The sequence below is a fragment of the Lycium ferocissimum genome, chromosome 4, assembly GCF_029784015.1.
Source record: "Lycium ferocissimum isolate CSIRO_LF1 chromosome 4, AGI_CSIRO_Lferr_CH_V1, whole genome shotgun sequence".
Taxonomy (NCBI): Eukaryota; Viridiplantae; Streptophyta; class Magnoliopsida; order Solanales; family Solanaceae; genus Lycium; species Lycium ferocissimum.
The window spans coordinates 18,142,734-18,150,140 of NC_081345.1; the positions used below are offsets into that span (position 1 = coordinate 18,142,734).

The window sequence follows — 7,407 nt, forward strand, 5'->3', positions numbered from 1 at the left end:
ATAGTTCCACCAAATTTAATAAAAGTTCTAGACAAACCAGTTAGCCATATGCAAATGGATGGAACTCATAATATATATAAACATTATGTTCATAAGGCATACATTAGCTTTATCAACACTTGTTCAGAATTTTATAAACCTAGTTATAAAATGGATAAAATATGGGTAAGAGACTTGAATATAAATATAGACTTCGTCATCGGGTTAGACTTTATGTTACATAACAATGGAAGTTGCATGATTACAAGAGATGGAGTAATTTTTCTAAAAAATATTACTCATACACCAGTACAAGCTCATAAAAGCGAAACTAGAATCGACATAAGAAGATCTCTACTCCGGACCAAATAAACCGCAAAAGAAAGAAGAGAGTTGTTGTAAGGATTGTCAAGACAACAATACATGTTTGTAAAAGCAAAAGAGAAATAAAGAATTTAATTCTAGAAGAAGAAGAAATACTAGACGACGATAATCTAATAGAAAAAAATTATACTTTAATAGACATAGAAACAGAATTATATAATTTTAAAACAGGGATAGAAAGGATAGGAGTAATAAAAAACCAAAAAGATTTAGATAATATAATAAGAATACTAGATGAGATAGAAATTATAGGTGAAAAACCTTTAAAACATTGGAAAAATAACAAAATTGTATGTAAATTAGACATAATAAATCCGAATATATAATTAAAAAAAGCCTTCAATAGAAGCAACTAACCAAGATGTAGAAGACTTTAAAGTACAAATAAAAGAATTGTTAGATTTAGGAGTAATAAGAAGATCTACTTCTAAACATAGATCGCCGCATTTATGGTAAGAAATCATAGTGAGATAGTAAGAGGAAAAGCTAGAATGGTAATAAATTACAAAAGACTTAATGATAACACCGAACGAGATGGATATAAGTTACCGGACAAAACAGTAACTAATAAATAGAATACAAAGTAAAAAGATCTTTAGTAAATTTGATTGTAAATCGGGATATTGGCGGTACGAATGCATGAAGAAAGTATAGAATGGACTGCATTTACCTGCCTGAAGGACATTTCGAATGGTTAGTAATGCCATTTGGATTAAAGACAGCTCCACCAATTTTTCAAAGAAAAATGGATAGTATATTTGGAGACTATAAAAGATTTGTCCTAGTATATGTAGATGATATATTAGTATTTAGTAAAGACATGAAAGAACATTTAGGACACCTCCAGACAGTATTTAGATTATTTGTAGAAAATGGAATAATAATTAGCAAGAAAAAGATGGAATTATGTAAAAATCATATAAACTTTTTAGGAGTAGTACTAGGAGATGGCAAAATAAAATTGCAACCTCATATAGCTAAAAAGGCCTTAGAAATGCCAGATAAATTAGATAATGTTAAAGAATTACAAAAATTCTTAGGAATAGTAAATTATGCTAGAAGTTTTATAAAAGACTTAGGAAAAATAGCAGGGCCATTGTATTCAAAAACGGGATCAAATGGTCAAAAACACTTTAATACCGAAGATATTAGATTAGTACAAAAAATTAAAGAAAAAATAAAAAATATTCCAGACTTAAATATGCCCCTAGAAACAGACTATTTAATTATAGAAACAGATGGAAGCTTCGAAGGATGGGGAGCCGTATTAAAGGCAAAACCAAATAAATATAGCAATAAAAGTGAAGAAAAGATATGTGCTTATCAAAGCGGTAAGTACCGAGAAAAAGGAAATATGAGTAGTATAGACGCCGAAATTTTAGCTGTAATATATGGCTTAAATAGTTTTAGACTATATATACTAAATAAACCAGAAATATTGGTAAGAACAGACTGTGAAGCTATAGTCAAATTCTATCAAAAAATTAATGATAAAAGTAGCAATAGACGAAGATGGTTAAACTTTATGGATACTATTTCAATTTATAATTTAACATTCGAACATATAAAAGGAAAAGATAATAATTTAGCAGACCAATTAAGTAGATTAAAAATCACATCTAACTGATTTTCTATTTGAACAACATGAGACCATCAAGTTCTCAGACAACAGACAAGGGAAAAGGCATAGCCTCAACCCAAGACACTTACAGACAGCAGGTACTAGGTAATCTTCATTTTAGACCTACATCTGCATTAAACAAAAACACACTAGAAAGAATACATTTTGGAACCAATAATTTAGTATTTTTCCCGCCATCTAATTTAACTTTTAAGGTATTACCAGAATATGTAATAGACAAACAACAGACATGTTTAGTAGACAATTTATGGATATCGCATAACAAAAAAGACGTTGGTCATTTTGTAGCCACTCTAAATGCACTTTGTCAGTATTTTACAGACAAAAATCTAGATAAGAAATTTAAATTTTATGTTGTAGTCCATGGTAGAACTAATGGTATTTTTCAAACTTGGATAGAAGTTTTAGACTCTATCAAAGATATAAGAAGACCTCTTTTTAAAGGCTTTAATGATTTCAACGAGGCATTAGACTATGCTAGAGGAGTATTGGGACCAAACTATTATATTTCTCCGGCTCTCGGACAAAATCCGGATAGAACCCTCGGTACAATATACAAAAAGACACAGACAAGGTGATTTTTTGCGATCACTGCTCTACTATGACTGAGACCGTCAGAAGACTTAACCAGCAAAAAGAGACACTCATCCAAGAAAAAATGAAACTCTTGGAACAAGCAAGACTGTTAGAACAAAGACTACAAGCAGTTAAGTTTGAATTAGTACAATCCCAGAGTTCTCCATCTCAGACAAAAATGGATGAGACGGGTGTGCATTCCCCAATGAATGCAAATAGATCATTTGTATCGGATAAAGATACAGCTAGTCCGGTTCAAACGGTAGCCGGTAAAGACTCATCAAATCCGTTGATGGTTGTCACTTTGCCAAAAAGTGAAGATGAGGGATGTTCATCTCTCCAGACAAGACGAAGACTACCAAAGACACTGACGCAAGGAGCTACTTCTACCAAGAAAAGCATACTTGCAAAAAAGAAAAAAAAATGACAACATAGAAAGTGTAGTTAAAGAGACTTTGGAAAGATTTTTCCAAACAAAAGCAGAACAAGACAAGCATATAATCAAGAACCCTAGTCCAGAATTATCTCCAAGTCCAAGGATGTCACCAGTCCATAGTTCAGAAGAAGGAGATATGGTAAATTTTCAGAATAGTGCATTTCAAGATTCACAAGACCCAAACGACTACGATTCGGGAATGAGTTTTGATTCTATTGCACTACATAATTTAGACACGTAAAAAAAAAAATATATATATATATATATATATATATATATATATATATATATATATATATGTGTGTGTGTGTGTGTGTGTGTGTGTGTGTGTGTGTGTGTGTGTGTGTGTGTGTGTGTGAAAAGCAAAATAATCAGATAAAAGTAGTGGAGGAAATAGTCATGATAAGACAAAAGACTGAAAGATTCGTTGAACAAAAGCAACGGCTAGAAGACATCTGCAGAAAAAGAGAGCTTTATTAAAAGTAACTTTAATAAAGTAGCCACAGTAAATGGACAGATCAGCTAGCGGACAAGTAAATAAAGTTTTCTTTTGAAAAAGTTCACGTGACGATGGGGCCCAAAGAGCACCCGGCTGAACTCAAAAGATTCTTCAACATTTTGAAATCCGGAGTTGAAGTCCGCCAAGACGCCTATAAATAGCAGCATTTGTGGAGAAGCAAAGACATCACCAACAAGAGCACCAACCACCTCTCTCTAAAAAAACTTTCATATTCCCCTTCTCTTTCATCAAATGCTCCAATCCCTTGCCCAGCCAAAAACCTGTGAAATATAAACTCCTATTGTAAAATAGTATTAAGTTTTTAATAACTACCCCCTAGTGTGAAGTAGTTTTTTGGGGTTCCCCAAAAGGGAAACCTCTCTCCTTCTTCAAACCATGTAAGTTTATTTACTATGTTTTCTGTACTAATCTCCCTATTATGTAAATTATTTTGTGATTATTATGTTTAAGTAATTACTTCTTTATCATCATGAATTTGTTATTCTTAGTATATGGTTATTCTCTTAACTTTTTAATAACCTCGATGGATTAACCTGTAAATTCCTAGGTTTTAAAGGGGCCGTTTTAATGTCCAAATGATAAAGGACGATGTTAGCCGTGGTTATCGGGGTGTGGTTAAAGAAGAATCTTATTAAGAATAAAGGTTAAGAGGAAGAGATGAAAAGTATAACAAGATTCATGACTGGACAGAAGTCCAGATTAAGTTTTAAAAAAAAAAAAAAAACCACTGTTCATATCACTGTTCACTTTTTACTGTTCATTTTACTGCTAAAAAAAAAAATTAAAAATTTGGGAGATAGACAGAAAATTAATTATAACTACATGATAAGAAGAAATATAGGAGTGAGGAAGTACCGAATAGGATTGTTAAAAAATTATTTAAAAACAACTTTAATTTAATTTCCTTTGAACTTTTCTTATTGAAAGAACTTATTGAAAAATTTACTACCCCTTTAATATTGGTATTATATATATATATATATATATATAACTCCACATTTAAGTTATATACATTGGTATTATATTATAGCATGTTGTCAATCTTTCTTTTTGAAAAAAGAAATTACCATATTAATTAGGTTGCTATTAATCCACACTACGGTGAACCTGTGAAAAATCTTTAAACTTTCGCTTACACACTTAAAACTCAAGAATTTATCTTAGGTTTATGATCTCATATTTGTGATGAAATAATGAGGGGACTTATGTGGTACACACTGCAGTAATCCTTCTTGATCCTCGTGGTTCCTCTTTTCCCCCTTCTTTGTTTTGACAAATTAATTTGAGAAATTCTAACATGTTTTGTCAGCAAACTAAAAATATTTCACCCACCTAGCAGTAATAGTTTGTAATTGTTGGTGTATACTCGGTGTACAACAAGTATGTGGTAAGTTTACATTGATTAAATAGTGACTATAAATTCAAGATTAGATTTTTTTTTGTTGTAGATTATTGTGTGGTGTAAAAATCTCGATTAATAATTTATGGGGCGTGCAGGCGAATGGTGCATCTGGAATGGCAATGCATGATGACTGTAAGTTGAAGTTTTTAGAACTAAAAGCAAAGAGAAATTACAGGTTCATCATATTCCAAATTGAGGACCAACAAGTGGTATTGGAGTAACTTGGAGGCCCAGAAGAAAGCTATGAAGATTTCACTAACTCTCTACCTGCAGATGAGTGTCGCTATACTGTCTTTGATTTTGATTTCATTACTAATGAAAATTGCCAGAAAAACAAGATTTTTTTCATTGCCCAGTATACTACAATTTAACTACGTATCTTCCTTTTTCCTTTGTGGTGTTCTTTATGATTTTAATAGCTTGTTTGGTCAAGCTTTTGGGAATTAAAAAGTATTTTTTTTTAATTCTTTAAAAAGTGCTTATTTTAGAAAATAGATATGTTTGCCCGAACTTTTGGAGGGGAGAAACAAATATTTTTGAATAGTAGCAGAAGTTGAAAAAAAAAAAAAAAACTTTTCCCTGAAAACATTTTTACGGAACCTTGACCAAGAACAAATTGTTGCTTTCATAGTAACAAAAGTGCTTTTGAAATTGATTAGCCAAACGCCCAAACACAAGCTGTTAATATCTAAAATTACTTTTTTTTATATAAAAAAATACTTCTAATAAAAAGTGCTTTTAAAAATAATCAAATTTTGGAAGCTTGGTTAAATAAGCTATAGCCTATAAGTCACATAAATTGACAGTGTAAGACACTTTCACACTATTTATGTAATTCAACATATTATAGTAGATTATACTGCTTAATTTTCTCATATTATTAGATCATGTTTGTTATAAACGGGTATCCGTTGTACCCTTTTTTCTTCATTTTTTTGCGCGGAGTGCCCTTCTTTTGGGGTGGTCTTTAAATTTTGCCCCTCATATTTGAAATCTTTAAATTTTGCCCTTCGGCTAAAACCCATAGGTTCCAGGTTCGAACCACGCGCAGTCAAAATTTAAAAAAATTCGCAAGGCGGTTTAAATTTCGCTATACTAACCCCAATACATACACTTAAAGGAATTACCAAAGTTATCCGGACCAAGATACTTATGCCTTGTGGGAGGACTTAGCACAAGTATCCGAAGATAACGATAATTTCTTCACAAGTTTATGCGGATCCGCTTATAAAAGTTTATGTGTTAGCCGCAATTTATGTGTTAGGAATGAAAACAAGAGGCACGATAAAATCTTCATAGTCCGTGGGATCCTGATGAAATATTTGTAAATGTAGTATGCATGCCTTCAAGTTTGCTAGATATTCCATCTCTGTCAAAATGTTATGAAATACTTGAAGAGCTTTCCAGTAGATTTTGCTTTAGATCTAAAAACATCATTAGTTGGTCATTTCTTTTTCTTTGGACCTTACATTATTTGATATGCCAACTTTAAAAAGGGATTATCTCTCGGTGTCAATGACATTTATTACCTGATTTTATCAATGTATCTTGGTTTAGGGCTACTAGTTTTGCTTCTCGTTGTTGGACCTACAATGGTTGAACTTCAACTTCGCAGGGAATAATTACATTATAGTTTTAGGCATTTTGTTTCACTAATCGATTTATCTCTGGTTGTTGTGCCAAATCTGTGCTTGTTGATTGAACCAATAGTTATGCGGACCGGCAGATAACTTTTGAAGGAATTACCAAAGTTATGCGGACCCGATACTTATGCCTTATGGGCGGACTTGGCATAAGTATGTCGGGTCCGGTGATAACTTTGATAATTCCTTCAAAAGTTATCTTGCCGTGGGGGTATACTTTTAATCGGTAAAACTTTATGCCGATCCGGCATAACTTTGTGAAGGAATTATCAAAGTTATGCAACCGGCATACTTATGCCAAGTACGCCCACAAGGCATAAGTATGCGGGTCCGGATAACTTTGTAATTTCCTTCACAAGTGTATGCCGTTGGCGGCATAGCGAAATTTAAACTGCCTTGCGAATTTTTTTTAAAATTTTGACTGCGCGTGGGTTCGAACCTGGAACCTATGGGTGTTAGCCGAAGGGCAAAATTTAAACATTTCAAATATGAGGGGCAAAATTTAAAGACCACCCCAAAAGAAGGGCAATTCTGCGAAATCCTCAATCAGTGTAAGTTAAATTTGGGTCATATATAGGCTATCCAACTTATTTGGTTTCTAAAATCTTGGATGTTGGATATTGATAACTCTATACAGATAACATTGAATGTCCCGAAAATGCGTGCTATCAATAGTGCCTTAAATCTTAATTATGAGTTGGTGGAATATTGACCAAAACCGTGATGACCTTTATAACTATTTTGGCTGATATTGTTTTACGGATAATAAGTTAAATTTATGAATGAGATATAGGATATGTGGACTCTTTAATCTATTCTTTGATG

General features: G+C 32.4%; 1 pseudogene; it reads left to right on the forward strand.

Moving 5' to 3' along the window:
- The first annotated feature begins 5,040 nt into the window (after window positions 1-5,040).
- The window catches only part of LOC132054421 (actin-depolymerizing factor 7-like), a 2,681-nt pseudogene continuing 314 nt past the window's right edge, over window positions 5,041-7,407 (forward strand).